Source organism: Aulostomus chinensis, chromosome 10 (assembly GCF_037954235.1).
Source record: "Aulostomus chinensis isolate RoL2024-O1b breed Wild chromosome 10, RoL_Achi_v1.0, whole genome shotgun sequence".
NCBI lineage: Eukaryota > Metazoa > Chordata > Actinopteri > Syngnathiformes > Aulostomidae > Aulostomus > Aulostomus chinensis.
The window spans coordinates 20,118,581-20,141,490 of record NC_141329.1 but is presented as its reverse complement, the minus strand read 5'-3'; the positions used below and the strand labels follow the sequence as shown (position 1 = coordinate 20,141,490).

Genomic DNA, 22,910 nt, shown 5'->3' with positions numbered 1-22,910 from the left:
AACTTTCCCTTGTTTTCTCTGTCGCACCTGAACACCCAGATATCTCTACAATGTAAATGACCTTGTGAAAGTTCATGTTATTCACTTAAATTAATACTTTTTTAAAAATTATATCCTTTCTTGATGAACATTATTTCACTATAAGATCACCCTATAAGATCACCCGTTTGGAATGGAATTATGAATTTTTGAGAGTGGTGAAGGTTTTTATTTAAAATGTCCACGACCGTCACTCAAGAGGGATACTGGGGGTCCGAAAAGATTAATAAGGAATCTGGAGGTGAGACTACGTATAAGTAACATACCCTGACTTGTATGTACTTGAGAGGAAATTGGACCACTAAGCAAAAACAACGTGAAACATGAGGAGAATATGCAGATTCAACACAGGAAGGGCCAATCAGGACCAGTGTCCTTATTCCTTACGGCGCCAGGCTCAGGGCTTGCACGATGGAGCGTGACCATCCTGAACACTGGGGCTCGACAGTCGGGCAACTTAACCGTCCAACTGAGGAGAAGTTATGATGCAGCTCATGGTGATAGATGCAGTGGGGTCATCCAGCAAGTCTCAAGCAATGAGGAAATACAAAGGGACAGAGTGTAATTTTAGAAAAAATGCAGTCAGACAAAAGCTTATAGCATTAAAAGTGGCCGCTCTCCAGAGATTGATAGGTGAGATTGTTAGAGGATGGTTGAAAAGAATAAGAGGGGCTGGCCGTAACCAGAGTTCACCAAACAGCCTCAGCTGATGCAGAAGAATGACACAGCATAATAATCCGAGCCGTGCAGTGAAAAACAAGGGTCCACCTTGTTTTATGCAATTTGTTTTTATTTTATTCCCAAATAAAAGTGTTGCTTTTTTTAAAAAAAAAGAAAAGAAGATTTGCTGTGAATGTTTAAAATATGTGTTGAAATATTATCAGGCCGGTCCTATATTCAGAACAATATGGTACTATTGCAAAAACTGCATGTTTTAGTTTTTCAGTGGCTGCTTCACAGTGTCACATTTCACTAACTTCCCTATTAAACACTTGTCAGTTTGATTGCTGCTCACGCTGACAATTATCCCAACAAGTATTGCACAATGAGTACACGGATGGTGTCACCACGACAGAAAAAGAGTTGAATTTTGAACACTGAAACTTCTCACCCGCAATACAAAGGTTACATGAGTCTGGCTTTTGCTTCTACAGGGTGTTTATTTCTTCAGAGTACCGCTAAGTGCCACCACGGCCTGACAGAATGGAAGAAGACCAAGTATTTCAGAGGGACACAGCACTAGATTTTCAGCAACTTCGGCTGAAGCTTCGTCTATATCATGTTACCCTTGGTTCCAGGAAATCACTGCTCATGCCTACAAAGCATCTCACACAGCACAGAGCATTTTTTAAAGCTTTATTAAGAAATTATATAAATCAAACAGAATGAGTTAATTAGTGAACTTTAGAGACAGGCCCATATTTCAACTCTGCTGTTACCCTGAAGTTAACTGCTGCTGGCTAAGCATGAGCGCATGTCTTAAAGAATTGAAGTATATTTTTTTGCAGAAAAACAAAACAAAACAAAACTCATGATTCCCTGGAGGCTTTGAGTAATACCCAAAAGTGTTTCTTTGAAGAACATTATGGTGTCGTACGGAAGATGACCTTGAAGATTTGGATAAACAAACACTTCATTCATGCTATTAAATATTTGTATCAAATTTTGAAATAATTTAGCATGTGAATCATACAATTATGGTTAAAAAAAAACATGTATTGTGCAGTCACTTTATCCCCAGTGAACATTTGTGGCAAATTAGAAGACATTTCTTTCACACGTATAGCTTTCGTCCATCCATTTTTATACCACTTATCCTGTTAAGGGTCGTGGGGGGCTGGAGCCTATCCCAGCTGTCTTTGGGTGACAGGCAGGGTTCACCCTGGACAGGTCACCAGTCCATCGCAGGGCCAACACATAGAGACAGACAACCATTCACACTCATAGCCACCCCTATGGTCAATTTAGAGTCACTCTTAACCTAACGTGCATGTCTTTGGACTGTTGGTGAAAGCCAAAATACCCGGAGAGAATCCAAGCAAGCACAGGGAGTACATGCAAACTCCACACAGAAAGATCCTGGGTAAGAACCGGGGTTCGAATCTGGAGACTTCTTGCTGCGGGGTGACAGTGCTAACCACTGCACCACTGGGCTGCCCACTCATAGCCTTCACAGGTTTTGTTTTGTTTTTTTGTGCAGTCACAGTAACTACAAATATCTAAACTCATCTTTGAGTTCAGTTGAACATCTTTGTAAAATTGGATTGAAGTCCCTCAAGGTTTTACTGAGACATGACGACGATCAGAACGGCTGTTGGGGGTGTGGAGGTACAGAAATGAAACATACGTGGTTTCTGTCAGGAGCCCCAGCTCACTCAAGTTGTGTGTCATTGGTGTTACAAAGTTAATGAAACCAAACAGAAAGGGGCACTGAGAGAAAACCAACAACAAATGTAACTGCACTGGCTTGCATGAAGATAAAACAGAATATGCTCCACTTACGAATGACCACATGAATGGAAGAGAAGCAAATAGCTGCATCAAACACTCAAATTGATGAGACAAATCAACCCAAGGGCCCTCAAGCAATGTCATGCTTTTCTCTGAAAAGTTGTGTTTCTCTCTTGACTTTCCTACAGTACTGGTTCTTCAGTGACAAAAGGAACACAAAATAAGACAGAGTTAATAAATAGGGAGGCCGCACCTACATGTATTATTAGCCCGCGGCGTCACATGCAGAGAGCTTGAAAACCTTGAACACGATACTACAACACATTTAAAGACTGACTGAGGCTGATTACACAAGGTCTCATATACCAAAATCAGGGGATTAAAGAGTCAAAATGTGTGCAGTGACTGTGGTGTTGAGGAAATATATAAATAAACGAGTCATCAATAAGCATCTTAGCATGTGTGAATAATGCATGTGGCCATTTCCCGTAGCCAGAGGGAGGAGATATTATTACACCATCAGATCAACTCGCCAAGGTAATAAGTTGTAGGGGAGTGAGAGAGAGGTAGAGAAGGCTGGGGATATTATGCACACCCCGAGCCTTTAATGCCACAACCCCACGTACACACAAATTCATTAAAAGCATGCAGAATAAAATCTCGGTTTAACATTTCTGCTTGACTAACTTCAGCATATGGCCCAGTGGAAAGGGGAGTGCAATGCTGAGAGTGTCACCGGGGTTCATGTAACTCCTTGTCAAAAGAACGCCACCTGATCCTGCGCTAATGTCTGTGCTAAAACGGCGGTGAGTATTTAGCTCATATTTAATGGCTACTGACACCCCTGCAGAAGAAACACACCTTTTTAACTTCCAGTGACACCACAGCTTCTAACTTACCGGTTATAACATGGTTGTAAGAGGAAAATTGAAATATAAAATAAAAAAAATTATAGGTAACTGTTCAGCCTGCGCCACATGTTCTCCTCAGTCTAGCTGCTGCACCATCTTTAGTTCGACACGTGGAATCACACTTTATTTCATAAAAAAAACCCTCTGTTAATACAAGCTACATTCTTTCTGCAGCTGAGAGCAATACACAGAGAAAGGAGAAAGAATGAGGGGGTGAATAGGAGCCAGAGATGGGAGTCATTTATTATCCTTGAATGCCTCCCTGAAAAGACATAAATGAAAAAGAGGGGGAAAGAAAAAAAAACGCAGGTTCCGTGTTTGGTTTCCTATGGCTGACCTTTAAAGAACAACAGACAGATGAAGGAGTAAAGAGCAACGGTCAAAACCTGCTTGAAAGTGTGAGGAAACCATTAGTCGGAAAACCAAATTGGCCGAGTGACACAGTGTAAACTCGGATGTGTTGGAGTTGCTGTCTGGCAATCAAGAGGCGGCGGGTTGACAGTTCCGACATTCCTTAACTGTTACAAATTTCTATGGAGGGAGTCTGCTTTTTAAGCTTTCTTTCCAGGATATATTGTGGGTTGTTATTTTTTAGGAAACAGGGATGATTATAATTTGGTTAAAAATTAACTGTGCAACAGAGCTGCACCCACTGAAAAGAGCAGGAAAGACAGAGGGTGTAGAAATTTAGTAATGCGAGAGGTTAAAGGGCGCTGACTGCAGCAGCAAAAAGCAGATGCCGGACGCTTCATATTACACTGCATCATCGGCTGACCGGGATATCATCTGTGTACGACCTGAACTGCCCTTTTTACTGATAGGAGCAGCAGAGACAGAGGTGGGGGAGGGACCAGAGGTGGTTACAGTGGATGGGGAAAGGCTAGAGGAAGAGTGACAGGAAGCAAAAAGGAGCAATTAGCAGATGTTGGCGAGAGGCAGAGGTTGTGTCTGGTAGTGAGGGAGGAGAACAAGGAGAAGTATCACAAAAGAGGAAAAGAAAAGAGGAAAGAATTTGGTTTCATTTTAAGGCACTGCTGGAACTGCAGCGTGATACCATCTTGACATTTCTCATCTCGACTCATTTATCTGTTTCTGATTCCCACCTGTTCTCATTCTCTATTCCTCAGCACACGTTTCAGTTTTCTCCATTTTTTTCTCTCTCCTGAACTCTCCGAAATCTGTTCGCCTTCTGGTGAGATGAGGGCCAGATAGACGTACCATCCAGCACAACATCTTGACCACGGTTTTTACTTATTTTAAAGCATAATAAATGCATGCACAACTCTATCCAGAACAGACTGTGAACAAACTGCCCTTGTGGTGCAGCAATGGGAGTTGTGTTGCTTACCAGCAAGCTCCATTACCACTGTCACTACATGAGCGAGCCTAGCACTACAATTATCACCTGGGAGGTTGTCATGCCACTCATCCTTGGCAGCAGCCTCCTCTTTTTTGCCCTGTTGGAATCGGTCTGCTGCTACTGCTGCTGCTGCTGCTGCTGCTGCTGCTGCTGCTGATGATCTCATCCAGACTTCTATTTCTCCTCCTCTTCTCTGTTTGGCACCAGAGGGATGTCAACGTTAGCACTACGGTGAACAGGATTATAGCTTTGGCATCTGTATACATAATTAAAGCTGCAAGCAGCGTTGTTAGGGCTTGAGCCTCCTCGCGCCCGTGGCCGGGTGGCCAACGTCGGTCCGAATCCAACGGTGTAATTGGCAAATCCCTGGGCCTTGTAGTTCAGGAGTGAGAAGCCTGAGTGTGATCAGAGAGTGAGAGCAGAGCTGAGAGCTGGCCCTTTAAGAACCCCTCCCCCGCTGCTCTCTGCTGTCTGTGTCAGAGTGGAGAGCAGAGGAGGATTGTGACATTTGTAGTGTGTCAAAATCAAATAGCTCTGCATATGTTGGGCAAAAGTGGAGCATAATACCATATTTTTGTGGTGATTTTTGTCAGGAATACAGTGGTGTGTATTTTGAAGCTGTGGGAGTTTTAGTTTACATGTGAGAAGCGAGTGTTTGAGAGTATGTACCATGAGAGCAGACAGGTTCCCCATTGGTCTCCATTGTAAGGTGAAAAGTGTAAAAAGTGTCTCCCCCACTTTGAGGGCTTATAAAATCGCTTTATAAAAACTTTTAACAGATTTAATCAGCAGAGTATGTAGAGTCAGGTATTAAGTTTTGGAAGCGATACCATTAATGACCAAGGAGGAGATAGCGTTTGTTCGCTGCGCAAAATTGGACATTCGTGTCCAAATTGTGGACGTTCTGTTAGAGTAAGGTCAGGAGTGTCTGTGTGTGATTGTTCCGTCTTGATGAGACAAATAAAACGGTGTTGGTCCCATGTTTGTAGGACATTCCTACAGGCCGTGGCGGGGGTTTTTGTGTATGTAGGTGGCGCTATTGAGTAGAGTGGGTTGGTTTTTTTTGTTAATTATTGAATTTTTCGCCGCACTCGATGTGTGTACCAAATTTGGTGAGTTTTTGAGCATGTTTAAGGGGTCAAATTAACTTTTGAAGTGGCGAGTGTGTCGAGCAAACACGGAGTACCTCCGGGCTCAGGCCCTAATTCGTCTCATCAAGACGGACAAATCATACACACGTACCCATGACCTAACTCCAACAGGACGTCCACAATTTGGACACAAACGTCCAATTTTCGACAAATTTGCACCCCGAACAAAAACTATCTCCTCCCAGGGCGTTCCAAAATTACACAAATTACTCAAGAAAATGTCCTGATCAAAAGTTGTTAAAAGTTTTTATATGAATTACTCGGTTTACATTTTATAAGCCGTCAAAGTCGGGCAGACACTTTTCACATCACGTCACATTCAATGGAAACTAATAGGGAGGCCATGTCCTCTCTTGGTACATTCTCTCAAACAAAACGCTTCTCACGTCTGAACTACACATCCCACAGCATCTAAAAAAAAACACTACTGCATTCCTGACAAAAATCCCTATAAAAATATGGTATTGTGTTACAATTTGGAGCAACATGTGCAGAGATATTACACATTTCCATACTACAAATTGGTTCCTCCTCTGCTCACCACTCTAACAGATGGCAGAGATTTGTTGTCAGTTGTCGTGACAACCAAAGGGGAGCGTCTCTGCCTTCATGATACATCCTCTCAAACAAACGCTTGTAGCATCTACGCTATAACTCCCACTCCATCAAAAAGCACACCACTGAATTCCTGACAAAAAAAAACAATACAGAGATGGTCTTACATTCCACTTTTGACCAACATATGGTGAGTTATGATGTTGTTTCTCACACTAAAACTGGCAAAATCCTCCTCTGCTCTCTACTCTGACACAGATGGCAGAGAGAGAGCAGGGAAGGGAGAAGCTCTAGGGGCCAGCTCTCAGATCTGCTCTCACACTCTGCATCAGACTCAGGCTTCTAGCTCCTAAACTACAAGGCCCAGGGATTTGCCGATTACACTGTTGGATTCGGGCCGGCGTTTGGCGCCTGGTCACGGCTGCGCGGAGGCTCAGGCCCCAACAACACTGCTTGCAGCTTTAATTTTAGACTGTGTTCTTTTTGTTTTGAGTTAATTTAATTATTTTTGCTTTAGTTTTGGGATCTTTGGGACCATATATGCCCCCAGTCAGAGCGACTGTGACTCATCTTATAATGGCAGCTGTCTTACTTTTTTTTTTTCACCAACTGTCTCAGCTGTCTCACACCCCCACCCCCAGTTCCTTGTTCACACACCTTATGCTGCAGCACCACGGTAATGTGCTGCAAAGTCATCATTGCTACTGCAATCAGAGAAAACGCGTAAAACAATGACAGGGTGGTTAATGGTGTCAGGTCCCCACTCAGTCTCAAAAACTTTAATCATACAGTTCCTAATACGACTAAGTCTTTAAATCCACCATTTCACAGCAGACTGTTTATGATCCATTTCTGCCTGATTTCAACCCCGAGCAAAATACTTTTGTGAGACAACTTTCACTTCACTAGAGTGAAATATTAGATGAACAGGGAGATTAAAGCGATTTTACAATGTAGAAATATATCAAATGAATAGATATCTTATTTTTTTGTAATGCATTATTGTTAAATATGCAAGCTACAGTATCCCTTCCTTAGAAGTTAATTTCGTGACAGATGCATGATAAGTATTACTTTGCATTTCATTAATGTTATGTTTTGGCAGTTTGCTTTGTAGGGAAAAAGAACTAAGCGTGAACATTACATTAGGTAAACCGTGGTATTAGGCTGGGTGTCTCAGCTATCAGATGATGTCTGCCTATCATTTGATATACAGCACTTGTACATTTAATCACTGCTGTGCATGAATAGAGGATCAGAGTATTTAAACCAATTTACCTGATATCCCGTCTACTAGATGAACATGGACTGAAATACATTCACCCCAACTCTCTATTTTAATATTGTATATGCCTTTTTATTTCTCCTCCAACATGCTTTTCACTTAAGGAAACAGGACTAATTTCATACTCACTCCTATTGCTTCAGGTCCATTTACATCTGTATATGTGTGTTTTAATTTGCTTTTATGTATTGCTGTAAATTTTAAATATTAGTATAAACATGTTTTCTGTTAGTTTGTTGTGTGCTAACAGCCACAGTTTGATATAATTATACTTCCCCCCCAACTTAAGGGCTTCCACTTAAGTTCATTAACAATTAACTTCCCAAGAGCCTAAAAAATTGTAATTAATCGGGAAAGGAGGGGTCCCGATTTGCAAATCTTAGCGTGCTTAAGTGTGAAAGTACGATGGTGAACTTGGTAAACATTAAACCTACCACACAGAACATTTACGTCCAAGCCGGTCCAACTAATATAGCCGTTCCTTTACTTTAGTAAAGGTAATATCCAACTGTGACATAATTAATGAAGGAGGACTAGCTCGTTAAGAAAATATTAAGTCAGATGACAATGAATAATGGGTGCTGGATAAGTTTCCCATTTTACTTTATCCAATATCATCCAAGTGAGCAACAAATAAGAGATTGCTCCAAGAGTCAATAAATCTGCTCCATTTCTAAAGCCTGATAAAAAATAAATACATTTTTGAAAAAAAAGTGTTGCCACTTACACTGCTTGAGGAAACCAGAGTGATGGACATCTCTGCAACATTAATGAGCTCAAATACCTTGCCAAGGGGATAACCATGTTAATGAGGCTCACATGTGAAACATGTCAAGCAAGAGCTCAGTCCCACCCGTGCACAGTTGAGATTTGATGAGTGCTTGTTTTTCTGAAAAAAAAAAATAGCCTATTGGGATAATGTTTCGACAGATTGTACCATCAGTGTAATCTTAGACGTGGATACACACACATACACACACTCAATATTGACCACGCACCATGAGACAGCAGATCTGTATTATCTACTGAGGATACAACTGTAGAGATGAATGGAAGGTCAACCGGTGCATTGATATTCAAGACACAGGCATATGAGTAATATGTATGCATATGCACAACATCATCTATCTCTCTCTCTCGTGTGCTCACACTATCTCACACACACATGCGAGCACACACACACATACATACACCGACTCCCTCGTTCAGCTGTGAGACAAACAGAGGGGAGGGTGATGGCGAGGGCAGTCAAGTGGCACGTGTGCAAACTGTCGTCTGCACTGTGATATCAGCGCAAGTGTTTAAATAGCCTGACATGCACACAGAGACAGGGAGAGCATGTAGACACTAGCATGAATAGGGATGTGAGGTAACATGTGCCAGATACACGGTTACATTATGTATTTGTATGCATTGCACAGAAAAAGCAAACCTACATTTTGTTCATACCAGTTTTTTTTTTTGTTTTTTTTGTTTTTTTAACTCCATTTTTATTTGATTTGATTTCACACCTATTTCACTCCCATCCTCTCTGCAGGCTGTGGAAGTGCTGGTGTGGTGTAATGCAGTGGCAGCGAGGGTGTCATTGAGTTCATAGACATAAAACAACCCACTGCCAGACCAGTCTGCTCCTCTCAGGAATAGCAATGGAGGAGATGTGTGTATGAGAATATATATAGGTATGTTAGAGTGGGTGAGAGGGTAAATTGAGTAAGACTGGAAAACAGAGAGAATTAGACAAATAAAGAGAGAAAGGTAGGAAACTGAGACAGGGGTGTAGATGTAGGTGGAAGATAGGGAAAGCAGTGAATGCTAGTGAAAAGCTAATGCATTCTCATCTTAGTCATGCATCATTGTTAGTGTATAATCCTTTGAATGTCCAGCAACATGAGCAACCAGCATGCGCGCCAGTCGCCAGCAGTCACAGTCCAGTGTGAAGTAACCCTCACTCCCCTTAAGGGACATACTGCAGACACTAGCGCACAGGCCCCCATGCTAATACGTCCACCTCGAGTACCGTGATGAGCATGAGTCCAGTGCGGGACCGTGCTTGTCTACACTTCTGCAGCTCCTGCAGTGAGACCCGAAGCTAAGACATTCCTTTTCTTCTCAGTGCAATATTTTACAGGATTTGCGACAACGCTGCAACTGAGTTCTGGAAGTTGGAATACAAATACATAAAGCATAAAAATACAAATTACACGCAAAGTCCTTCCTTCTTACACTTAAACTGTCTGCCATTTCAGTCTGGAACGATAAATTGGCAGGACAGCTGGACAGACAGGTAGACAGAGGGCAGGTCCAGGTGGTCTGTGGATTATCAGTGTTTAGGGGCAGGGAAAGGTGGTAAGTTTCCTCACAGCAACGGCAGCTAGAGAACCTATAAAGGCAGCAAGACTAAAACAGGACAAACCCAAGCCAAGGAAAATCTTTGATGATGATGATCACCGATTAAGCTGAAAATTGGTTGCAAAGGTTATGAAACTCAATACATGAAGATGATTAATACTAACGAATTGGCCTCCTGTGAATTTTTGTCATTCCACAGTCTGGGGTTTTTGATCAAATCAGGAAATACCAAAGGACTGAATGTTCCCTGGAAGAAATTTTTCCAAATAACAGCTACATGCACATGAAGTGTATAATCTCTGACTTCTCATGTGTGTCCTCCAACTCAAACAACCACGAGGGACATTTACTCTGACCCATAAGCATGTTTCCTATGTTAGCACAGGGAAATGTTACAAGTTGACAAATAATGTTTTATGACAAGTAATGTACTGTATCTACGCCATATGAGGCTAGCTAAGTTTAGATACAAACTCACTTGTTTAGGTTTCAGGAAAGAACTGGTTTGGATTCAAATCATAGGCTGTACAATAAGTGTGACATCAATCTTTTGGTTAGTGGAGAACCACTTCGATGCCTCGAGTTTAAGCTGTTGCCATCCTGGGTTTTTGCAATAGGAGGAAACCATATTTGGTTGAGTTGATGAAACAGAAGAGGAAAACTGACATAAACAGTTGCCCATATCTGACTAATATGATGCCCTTCCAGTTTCCGATCAAAAAGGCCACACCCTTTATTATGGAAAAGTGACTGAATCAAATCCGGAGCCTCATGAGACGATTTGAAGAACTGCAGCCGGCAGCATTTTGCTCAATTCCGCCGGTTCAAATAGGCCATTCCCAGCAATCACTGAATGGTCCAATGAAAATGAGACCAACATTTTAAGGATGTTGAACATGAAGGATTTTTGATCAAAAATCTTTTACCTGAACTAACATTTTTAGAATGATTTTAGGAAATGATATCCCTCATGGGACGAGGCTGACTGATACTCTAAATTGACCGTAGGTGTGACTGTGAGTGTGAATGATTGTCTGTCTCTATGTGTTGGCCCTGTGATGGACTGGTGACCTGTCAGGGATGAACCCTGCCTCTCCCCCGAAAGCCACTGGGATAGGCCCCACCCCCCGCGACCCTTAACAGGATAAACAGAAGAAAATGGATGGATGGATGTCCATCATTTAAAAAGAATAGTCTGGGACCAAATCAAAAATGTCATAAACATGAACAGAGCAAGGCATTTAATGTTCTCAACAACAACAAAAAATCCTGGCTATGTAAACACTAGTTTGTGTGACCAGTTTGGTTCAAATATTCCAATGGATAAACACACATTGACATTTCCCTGTTATCAAAGTGTCAGATACAGTGACTCAAGTAAATCGTTACTCATGTAAGTTCAGTTTGTTTTATTTGCAACATGAATTGTTGGCTGTAAAGTGTCCCAATCCATTCCTTCACGCTTGTTTTTCCCTCAATATCTTGGCTCGGATATTTCTCAAAGACATCCATTTTTGAAACCAAAGAGCTTGTCTCACACTCATACTATTGCCTTATATGCTGTGGGACTTCTCGTATGTGTTTTTGTCTCAAAGCCTGGTTTGAGGACCAGACAGACTGATCAGAGGACCCTTCTGGTGAATTATCTTGTCATGCATGACCTCAGTCATGCAGTGTGTGTGTGTGTGTGTGTGTGTGTGTGAACCACAACTTTAAGATTCCAAGTTCAGGACAATGGGTCTTGACATTTGAACACTGCAATCTGATCACTTTGAAGGTCATGTAACGTGAATTTAACTTTAGGAAATGATCATGATTTAGGTTTTGTTTTGTTTTGTTTTTTAATGGCTGCAGAATAAAATGTGAAACTGTTGGTTGGATACAGGAAACAAAGAGTGATCCCTCTGTCTAGCCAGCATTCATTCCTACACTTACTTCCTCGCTATATATGGAGGTTTAGCTGATTCAAGTCATAATTACTACTGCCACTAGAGGGCATTTGTCACTTAATCCTCAGTCGTTGCGGGAGTCAGCCATTTTTCAGTGTTTCTGGTCATTTTTCTAAGAGGGCGGTCTCCACCAGAGCAACATGAGGGAAAACAGGGGATAATCTATACTCCTCAGCTGTCTATGACCAGTGATTCAGTTTGACACCTTAATCTGTGGAAATCACAGTGGGCTACTCTGTGAAGCAAACTGTATTTACTAAAGATTACATCTTGCACTAGTGTGCATTAGTCCTGTGACAGCTTTGCAGACTGCAGGGAAAATAGCAATCATACACCATTGACTGAGTGACTGTGATTCTTGCCACTTGCCAAATGGCCTCAAAGTATCCCCCCAACAATTTGAAGTAACTGACTCTCAACACCCCAGTTACATGTTGAATGTCTGATGTGCGCTACAACTCAAAGTCATCTCCACTCACCTTCTCCTGTTGTCACCTTGAACAGCTTTCCAACCTACTTTTCCTTTTCTTGGTAATTTAGTCATGTAAATCAGCTAGAAGGCGTTCTCGCGTCATTATCCGCGCGCACACTAATGTAGTTTTTTTTTTGTTTGTTCGATTTTTTTTTTTCCTCACAAGCACAAAACCTAACTCATCTGCATTCAACAGAATGCTCTGCCCGCTGAGGACAACAGGTAAATGACATCACTTTGAAAGGACAGATGAGCTGAAGGATAGAAAGAAAATTTAGGCGACAGAATGGATTTATGGTTCTTTTTCTTTTTTAATTTAACACATTCAATGGCAGCTAACCGTGCATCTTCTCCCTGTCCCACCCTTGTTCTGTCGTTCTCTCTCTCTCTTGCTTTCTCTCTCTCAAACACACACACACACAGTTGTTAAGAGAGAACTGTGTGTGTGCGCGCTGTGCAATTCAGACTGTATCTGAGATTCTCTGCAATCTCGCTGTTCTATACTCTAATGACCTTGTAGATCTGCCTGCTCTGATCTGCTGAGAAGCTTTTTCAACCCACTACAAGTCAGACGGAAACACTGAGGGAGTCGTTTAAAAAAAAAAAAACCAAGACGCATGGAAAGAGACAGATGGATTCGGAGAGAAACAAAGATATAGAAGAGTGAGAAAGTGGAGGTGTTGAGATTAGTGGGTGAGAAGGGGGCATATGCTTGAAAGAACAGAGGGAATATTATTGTCTGTGCTGGAGTGTCAATTCAGGGGATAATGACATCACACAAGTGCTCATGCTACATCTTTTATCAGGAATTTTTGTTGCCCTGCAACTTGACTGAAATTGTCTTCATGCTTTCACCTTTTTCCTTCATTATTGTCTCACTCTTCACTGAGACAGAGTGACAGGGAGAAGAGGAACTGGACCCATTTAACACCTCTCTGCCTTGCCCCTGGAGCATCTGCAACTTGAGGTACATCTGATGCAAATATAAAACTGGCAAACGAAGCGACGCGGAGCTTGATGTCCTGCAGGGACACATTTCATTTTGGATGAACTCACAAAATATTATCAAAGTGACACCTTTTTAATCATAAAACTGTGAGGTATGTGTAAGAAAAGGTGCATCACAGACTCTCTGATCCCACTTATTCTGTGTACAGCACATTGCAGGTGTCCAAACCACGTTGAAATGAGGCAAATGAGTGCATGTCGTGAGAGTGATGTCGAGATTAATTGACAAGCATTCAGAACCACATGGAACTTTTAGTTCAAAGTAAACAGCAGTCCTTTTCTGCAATGCTGCTTTTCCTCGAAATATAAAAACACCATGTTTTCAGGGGGAGTCTGTTTACGATGTTAATTTTCCCTGAAAAATGGTGCCTCAGGTTAAGAATGGCCCTCTATAAATCTATCATGTAGCTGCTAGCCTACCACCCAATCAACAACTGAAAATCTCCATCTCTCTGACTCTTGTATTATTTAAGATGATGTAATTTGATTTAAATAACTTTCGGAATTTTTGGAACATGACATCAATGATGATTTAATGTGTGTGTACGTGCTTGTGTGTCAGACGACCTGGGTAGCGCAGGAGTTTAATCATTTCCTGAGGGCAGCTGTAGTGTAAACACCAGTAGTCCTGTCATTATAGAGGAGGGGGGGTGTACATATATGTGTGTGTGTGTGTCCCCGTGTGTGTGTGTGTGTGTGCGCACATGTATTCATTCATTCATCCATAAATGTGAATGCATTTTTCTCTTTAGTGTAAACAGTAGGAGTTGCACAATAGGGATTTCAGTGTTGTCCAACTGGAGGAGGAAAGCATGTGAGGGAGAGAGCGAGGAAGAGAGAGAGTCAAGTCTGCCAGAAAAGGCAATGTGTGTCAATGTGAGTGTGTCTGTGCACAAGTGTGTATATGTGCTAACTGGTCTGCGGAACATTAAACACTATAACGTTACCCATTCTTTTGTCTGCTCAGCTCTTTTCCACATTAACGCTGTCCAGGCCTGAAACAACTACACATTAGCGGTGAAGCACGGTGACCATCTGCACATTGCTCGTGTACACACGTGCACACAAATAGACGTATAATGGACACACATCACACATAGGCACATCACTCGCAACATCCAGATGGTGGATGAAAATTTCAAAAAAGCGATATGGAAGAACAAAGAAGAGAGAGTAAAAAGGGAAAAGTCAGTCCAAACAAACATAAAGTAGCAGACACACACACAAACAGACACACACACACACACACACACACACACAGTAAAAAGCAAAGACTTACTGTATCTCTGCAAGGACTCATCTGACTGCTGCTGAGGGGAGAATGGAAAGTGAAAACCTCATGCTTGCTTCGCGGCACTCCTCTCTTGCACTCCCTCTCCGTCACTGTCCCCTCCTCCCTCCCTCCTTTTTCCTTCACTTTCCTCCCTCCCCTGCCTCTTTTCCTTCCTCCTCCTCCTCTTCCTCCCTCCATGTCCTTCACTCCCTCTCTCCCTCTCTCTCTCTCTCTTTCCCTTCCTCTTGGCAGCGCCTTACTGGATTCAGATACACCCGTCTCCATGTAAGGCAGCGCAGCTAAACATGTCACACATAATTTATCCACAGCAGGCTGCAAGTTCACCTTTCACAGCTCGCGCTTGGATCGTACACAAAAGAAGGAGAGGAAGGGAGGGCAACTTAACTCAGATGAACTTCTACTGTCAACAGCCACGTTTCCCACACTTTCACACTGTGTCTTTGAGTGTGTGTATGTTAACAAACACTGACAATCAGACTGTGAAATGCTTCAGGAGACTAAAATCCAATTCACCTGCACTGCACCTCCCTCTTCCCATTTTTTTCTTCTTCTTTCTCCTTGTCTCTCCGCCATCTGTCTCTGCAGGCAGTAAATCTCTTACAGATGCTCTTTGTGAGACCTGTCCACCTGTGCCCCCTCCCCACCCCACATACACAACCACACACACACACACACACACACACACACACACACACACACACACACACATACATCACTTTACCTAAGTCCAGAATTAGCAAGAATACAAAACTGTGAGGTAAATCAAATGTAACTTACAAATAGCCACATCATGTTGTCTGTTGTGTGATTGTTATGTTAAAAAAAGTCAACAAAAAGATGTATCAACCAGAACGCGGTTACTCTGATGATGCATCAGGAGGTGCAGCTGATGCCTCCTCTACTTCCCCGTTTGAGGTCTCCTTTTCGGAGCCTTTACAATGCAGTTAAAATGACAACAACAACAACAAAGAGAAACACCATGCAGATAACAGGGTGTTGTGGTGAAAGGGGAAAAGAAAAGAGAGATGGGGAATAATAATAGCCGCACTGGAGAAGCTGTGCTAGCTGGTAGCTTCCTCCTCCCTCCTCCACAGCTTCAGTCCACTCACAGGACAGCAAGAGTCACAGCTCTGTTGCCATGGTGTCAACTCCATCAAACATTACGTCAGGTGTGTGCGTGTGTGTGTGTGTATGAGTGTGTATGTGAGCACGTACAAGCGTGTGCATTGTGTTCGTGTGTTTGTGGAGGAGGGTGTATGTGTCAGGTGGGTGTTACCAAGTGACTCACTCAGAGCCACCTCACTGACTTGTGGCTGCAATATATCAGGGTGCTTGGAATTTATCACTGTATTGTCTTGTGTGTGTGTGTGTGTGTGTGTGTGTGTGTGTGTGTGTGTGTGTGTGTGTGTGTGTGTGTGTGTGTGTGTGTGAATGAGTGTGTGGTTATAAGGTGTTGATTGAACAGAAGCCTGCAGCTTACCCTCAAAAGCATCTATGATGGATCTCTGTGCTGCTCTGCTAATGTTTAGTTTGTGTTCTACTGTATAAATATTTATTAATTTGTTCATCGAGTCAAAGCACTACAGATGCCGGCAATAGGCAATTTCATTTTTAGAGCTGGCAAGTCATTGCTTTGTGCCCAAAAAAGGTGTTCCTCAAAGATTCTGGATCAGGATTCAGTGTAAATTGTATACAAACAGATGGACTCATGAAATATAGGACACGATATCATTTTTCTCTGGAAGGGAGTTTGTCTCGAACTACTGGAAGTCTTTTTTTTTTTATTCCATCCCCCAATAAGAGCTCAGATGCCAGATGCATACTCAGAGTCTTGCTCGTGGACACTTCAGTATACTATAGGTCCGCATATGCTAACAATAAGCAGCGAAAACAAACCTTCAAAATACTCACATGTCACAGAGGTTCACCACAGCATTCAAAATAAGTGTTCTGTCAACGCAAGCGCCAACGAAACAAGCTGGAACCACAGCAGTTACAAGTTTATGTCCACCTGATGGCTGAGAATCCACAGCCCTTTTAGGTCTGTTTTGTAACTCTTTTCACAGTACCGGTTCCTTCTAGTTAATATATGTAAATTTATAGAATCTTTTAGAGCTGTAATACTTGTGATACTACAGTGATTTCTTGTTCTTTTTGATGTCCCAGATCGACAGAAGGGATAGAGCGTAGGATCGGGTAGGGACGGTAAGGACATGTCCTCACCAATATTCAGACACTACTGCATTGTCTCCGCCAATATTACTGCTGTAAATCAGTGTCTAGTCCATTAATTTTTTTCATTCAGTCATAGTACTGAAAACTGATATATTAACAGATTTTCAACCCAAGGCTGGACCGACCAGACAATGCGGAGGAGAATTAGCTGGACCAAGACCAGCGCTCCAACGCACCGATTACATGGAGGCGGAAACACACAAACACACTGAGCCCACAGGCGGCAGTAGCGTGGATGTTGAGCAGCCAGCAAGCAAGGACTAGCGTGATCTCTCTTCAAGAGTTTAGAGAGGTCAAGTGCACAGTGACTGGGATTAGCAGAGTATCAATAAGCTCCCACGTTACTGTCCCTTTGACGGTGATGGCGTACTGCGAGTCCTCTCCCTCCTCCTCTCACACACCCAGAGCTGAACTCTCCCGCTTGGGGTGTGCATCAACCTCACTGTTTGTTCGGCTTCTGTGTGCATAATAGTTTTAATGTAAAACAAAATACCCAAGCAATCTACACTTTTATGGTGGTTTGGCTTCAAGGAATTCTTATTTGAAAAGTCCATTTAAAAAAACAACAACAACCCACAAACTATTACATTTTAGCCAAAACATCAAATGCTCCTTTACGTTTTCAGCCTTTATTTAAAGTACAAAAAAAAAAGTCGTGGAAAATAAAAAAAAAATACAGCGACTTTCACACCCTCTTTCAATATTTGATGGAGCTTATTGTTCTCGGCAGGGATGTCACCTTTGCCCTTTTTGCATCAAGCCCACTCAGTATAGACTAAAAAACTTGTCTTTTTGTCAGTCCCTAAATATGTTTTTATTTCTTCCCCTGATTAAGATCATTGGCTTGTTCGATCAGCTGTAGGTGTTGTGATATTGTGGTCATAAATACAAAATAGATCTTCTTCCAGGTGCCCCTGTGGAGAGCTTTATGTCCCTACCAATGCCAAAATCAAACCTACGCTCTCACAGAGGGGTTTACATGTTATGTAATCTCCTCCAGTGCGGCTTTCCAGTGGGCCCAGTCCAAAGTTGTATTCTATGGATAGCCCCTATAAACCGCCTTACTCTTTTCAATTCAATCAGTCCTCACTCATTCATATGTTGTCCTGCTCCCAGTGCATTCAGCACATCACCTAACATAATGGCAGGCACATCGTAGAGTAGGCATGTCCAGTTTTGAGAATGAGAAAGTCAGTAGGCTGGACAGGATGACCCGATACGTTCCAAACATTAAAAAGATTTATTCAAAATGGTTAATTTGTTCCTTTTCGCCCACCAACTACTTTGGATGAATATCTGAAACTTAAGCCGATAAGTGCTCTATTACATTCAGGAACTGTCTGCTGTTTGGTGCGGGGTTAGATGGAACAAGAGTGAGTTCATGAGAGGGTTTTCTCTTAAAACAGCTACCGTCTGTCGTGGCTGGAAACAGTTGCAGTTGAGAGCAGAGAGAGTTAAGTGAAGCGGTCTGATCTGAAGTAACATGTTTAACACAGCATTTTTTCCCACTCTTAATATCTTACACACTTACACCTTGAACAATGCAGCTATGATGGAGAATACGAAATATAAGGGTTCTCGAGGTTGTATAAGAACTGAACTGATGAAAGAAAAATATCCATTGTAGCTTATCAAGATAGGGCTATAAAATATACCCATCCATATGTGTAAGGTTTTTTTTAATGTTTTTTTTATGAGCTTGAGAATCTGAAACTGTGACTTCCCCGGGGGGAAAAAAAAAAAACAAGAAAAATAAACTATAGATACTTAAGCAAATAATAGTTTCCTGAGAATTTCACTTAAGTGAATGTTCTTTCCAACACTGGCAAGGAGAGATACACAGATGAAGAAACACGGAGGCGCACTGAAAGGTTTTGGACTCCAAGATAATTACTGCAATTGTAGACAATTTAATGCACACTGAGGTACTCGCTCACTGCTCTGCTGATATCTGTGTACAGTGGGAGAGGGCAGGAAGGCACTTTTGAAGCACTGTCTTTTAACAGCCTGTGCCACACAAGCCGTAAAGCCATGGCTCATCGTGATTGTATCAAAAAAAGAGGGGAACAGGTTCATCCTTCTTGTTCCAGATCATTAAAGACAGGAATGACAGTGCAAGACATAAAAAAAAGAAAAAAATCAAGAAAAAAGAGCAGAGAGTTGTATTTGGACAAGGATCCATATATCAACTTTGATCCACGCTGTTAAGGAAAGCCAGCGCTGGACCTATGGACAGAGAGAGAGGGAGAGAGAGAGAGCAAGAGAGAGAGAGAGCAAGAGAGAGAGAGAGAGAGAGAGAAACCCTTTTTTTTCGAATGACAAACTAGCAAGGTAACCTGTTGTGAGAGGTTTTCAGTATTCAGAAAGTACCCCAGCTCTATTGTTGAGGATCTAAGGTCAAATCATTAAATGGATCATCTTCAAAACACAGCAGCTACTTGAGGCTGGTGAAATTGTATGACCACACTCTTCAGTCTGAAACTTTTTTTTTTTTTTTTTTGCTTTCAACAATATATTCCATGAACCAGTTCCACGTTGGATTACTTTACTGGGGATTATTAGCCAAAACCTTGCTAAACCTCAAAACAAACATCAAATTAGCTCTGGTAATGACCATCTGTTATTCTAAGAAATTTGAGGAATTTAGTGATTTGAGCTGCAAAAGAGCAACAATTAAAAACAGCATCCGGTTTTTTTTTCCCCCGATGTTTTCCTCATTTAATGTCACGGTATATCCCTTCACGTTTCCTGGTTGAGCTCAATGAAACATCTTCAACAGTACATCATATACCCTTATGAATTCACATACAGACACACACACATACATACACAGACACACAGACACACACATCCTCACATATTCACTTTCATCAGGCAGCTTAGAGTCTCCAGAGCACCAGCGCTAAATTATTACAGAGCCAAGGCCGAGATATAGATGCTTCTGTCACATAGGTGTCTGTCGGATAATTATATCAGACGACAGCATGGAAAGTGGAAAGGGAGGTTCTTAATGAAAGGGACCATCATGAAAAAGAGGAGCTCCTCCATTTTGACAGGTTGATTTTCTATTCTAGCGTAGAATACAGAGGTGGTATTCTGTGTGAGCTAAATTGAGAAACGGAATATTCAAAAGATTTTTGTATTGTTTTTTTTCTCTGAACTGGATTATGGCTTCTTCTTCTTTTTTCTTTTTTTTTGTTCATGCATTTCATTCCACAGCCACAAAGCTCTTCGCTGAGTCTGTTACAACGTTCAGCAGAACATCACACAGTCAAAATGTATGCTGACACTATGCACCAGTAAAATCAATCTAACAACTCCTTTGAGACTTGTGTGTAATAAAGGGCTATATAAATATAATTACCTCGGTTGTACTTTATTTGAAACCTGGATGTTGACATAATACAAGTTGCGCTCTTGAGGGATGTGCAAGGGATTCAATGTACGTACTTTTGCATCAAACTTTTAATCATATGTCGTATCAAACTTTTTTTTTTTTTTTTTTTTTTAGCCCTTGTTTTTAACTTCTCGCTGTGTCTGCACGTGAAATACTTCTCATAAACTCCCACGGCGGAGAACAGAAATTTCCCATCTCAGTCTTTGCATGGTAAAGTTTAAGAACATCTGACCGAAGCTGCTGCAATCGTACATCGCAGGCTGCGTCTGTCTCTGGTGAAACAGATATGACCAAAAGCTTCTGAGGCCGTTAAACCACACTTGAGGCACAATGGTGATGTCACACATCGACCAGCTTGTTCTTACATTCGTGTAGATGCCTAAAGAAAAATGAGCTTCAGCCCTGCAGAATTGAACAAACTTCTATTATGTCATTTTGAAGCAAAAAAAACAAAAACAAAAATACTTTGGAATATTCAGACGCCTTATTAGAGATTTTCCACATGAGAGTATTATGGATCAGTGGATCAAGTGTTATTTAGGCTTATACTTCAAATGATCTAATTAGTGTCACTTTAGTGTTTCATGAAGCATATCAGAGAAAATCAATGCAACACTACTTGACATTTTGCAATTAAACCATATTACTTCTGAATATTTATGACTTAACTTGACTTTTCTTTTTTTTTTTTTAAAACCTATCCAAACATTAACTTTTCAAACAGCCTCAAGAAAGTGATTGTTATACCATACACACCGTTATTGCCACACTCACGAGGTACAAAGACAAACCCCAGTAATAGACACACATCCACATAGAAGTCCTGTTTTTGAAAGAACTCCTGCAATTCCAAATAAGAAAAACAAAAATGCAGCAGCAGTGTTTGCAACAGGCGGAGAAGTTGTCGAAATCATAGCATGTCAAACATTAATGACACCCTTTCACCTCTCCTCCTCTCCAGAGACAGTAATAGAGAGATGTAGCGCTCATCTTGTTGCTGAACACAAAAAGCTGCCTTACCTGCCTGCTTGTCTGTGTGTTTCTCCCGCACTCAGTCTGGGTCTTATGAGTGAGTGTGCACTTACACACAATCCCTCCGAACAGGAACTGATGAATCTGCACGACTTCAGCCCTGCAGCGTGCAGTGCATTATGGGGTTTCAACTCTCTCTCTCTCTCTCTCTCTCTCTCTCTCTCTCTCTCTCTCTCTCTCTCTCTCTGCTGTACATCTCACTCTCTCCCCCTCTCTTTTGGCACGGTGTTAGAGGGGGATGTCCTCGCCTCTTGTCTGGAGAGAGGAGGGTGAACTCACACACGCCGTGTCCACACATATGCGCGCGCACACACACACACACACGCATACACAATGCAGAAGAAGCTTCATGATGACGACCACCACAGCACTGGTTGCTGTGGCAACAGCCCCCCCCCCCCCCGCTTCTGTAGCTCTTCACTTTTTGCTCTCTCTCTCTGTCTTTTTTCTTTAAAAAAAATTGAAATTTAGCCACTCCAACATTTCTTCTTGCATCTTATTCCACTGTTAAACATTTCCTGCAAGCTCAAGCCAACCAGCACACACAGAAACGAGGAGAGACTGTCTGTGGTCATGTGGTCGCTAAACTGTTGCTTCTGCCGGGTTAGATAAAGAGAAGGCGGTGTGTAGACAGAGTAAGGACAAAGACAGATACAGAGTGTGGATGCAGATGCACCCCCATGCTTGTGTGTGTCTCCAAGTGTCTGTGCATTGATGAGGTGGGTTCCTGGAAGCAGGCTATAGTTCCTGTTTGTGAATTCTTCCCCTTTCTCCACTGCTACTGCCAGTGCACAGAGGCCTGCAGCACTTTGATAACACACATTACCAACAAGGGAAGTCCAGCTCACTGGAGTTGATCAAATGAATGTGTGGTGTGCACACAGCCAGATGGACAGATTCTAAGATAAAGACGGACAGTGTAATTATTTAAATTTTCATCATTATTCATCTTTCTAGAGGTCTGTTTGAGCAGCTATTTAATGGGCTGATAACAGGAAGTTATCAAGAGCTGACAAGAAGAAAAAGAAGAGAGAAACAAAAGGGAAAGGAAGAGATAAATATCATAAAGGAGAGAGGGAATGAAGGTGAAGAAGAAACAGCAATGAGACCTCCTCTCCACCGTCTCCCATGGTGACAGAGTGGGTGGAAGGTTGTCCTTCTGGCCCTGTAAATCCTGCAACACAATCTTTGCAATGGTAACCCCGAACGCTCAATCTTTCAACATCTTGCCTCCCTGTTATTTTTTTCTTTAGTAGCTGTCATCCTAGCCTTCCCTTTGTCTCTCACTCCTGCACAGCCCTATTGTACTCCCCACCAAAAAAAAAAAACCTTCATGACCCTGAGAATTCTCTTTTTCACCAAAAACATACATACTGCATGTTCGCATTGGGCTCCAAATGTATAAACGCATCTGGAGGTAGA

General features: G+C 42.0%; 1 protein-coding gene and 1 long non-coding RNA gene across 6 annotated transcripts in view; one reads left to right on the top strand and one right to left on the bottom strand.

The window, feature by feature from the left end:
- Positions 1 to 21,647, bottom strand: part of LOC147254793 (muscleblind-like protein 1) — a 75,698-nt gene extending 54,051 nt beyond the window's left edge. For 3 of the 5 annotated variants that reach the window (XM_086216340.1, XM_086216343.1, XM_086216344.1), the window contains exon 1: positions 21,477 to 21,647. The gene's annotated coding sequence lies outside the window, so the exon portion shown is untranslated. Of the gene's footprint in view, positions 1 to 8,479; positions 8,642 to 14,809; positions 14,915 to 21,476 lie in introns of those variants that run through there. The other 2 variants (XM_086216342.1, XM_086216341.1) reach the window with 2 other exon arrangements.
- LOC147254794 (uncharacterized) lies at positions 6,583 to 17,009 on the top strand. The gene is made up of 3 exons (XR_015118190.1): positions 6,583 to 6,657; positions 13,417 to 13,489; positions 16,991 to 17,009. It is a non-coding gene; the product is annotated as an uncharacterized LOC147254794 (long non-coding RNA).
- Positions 21,648 to 22,910: the final 1,263 nt, after the last annotated feature.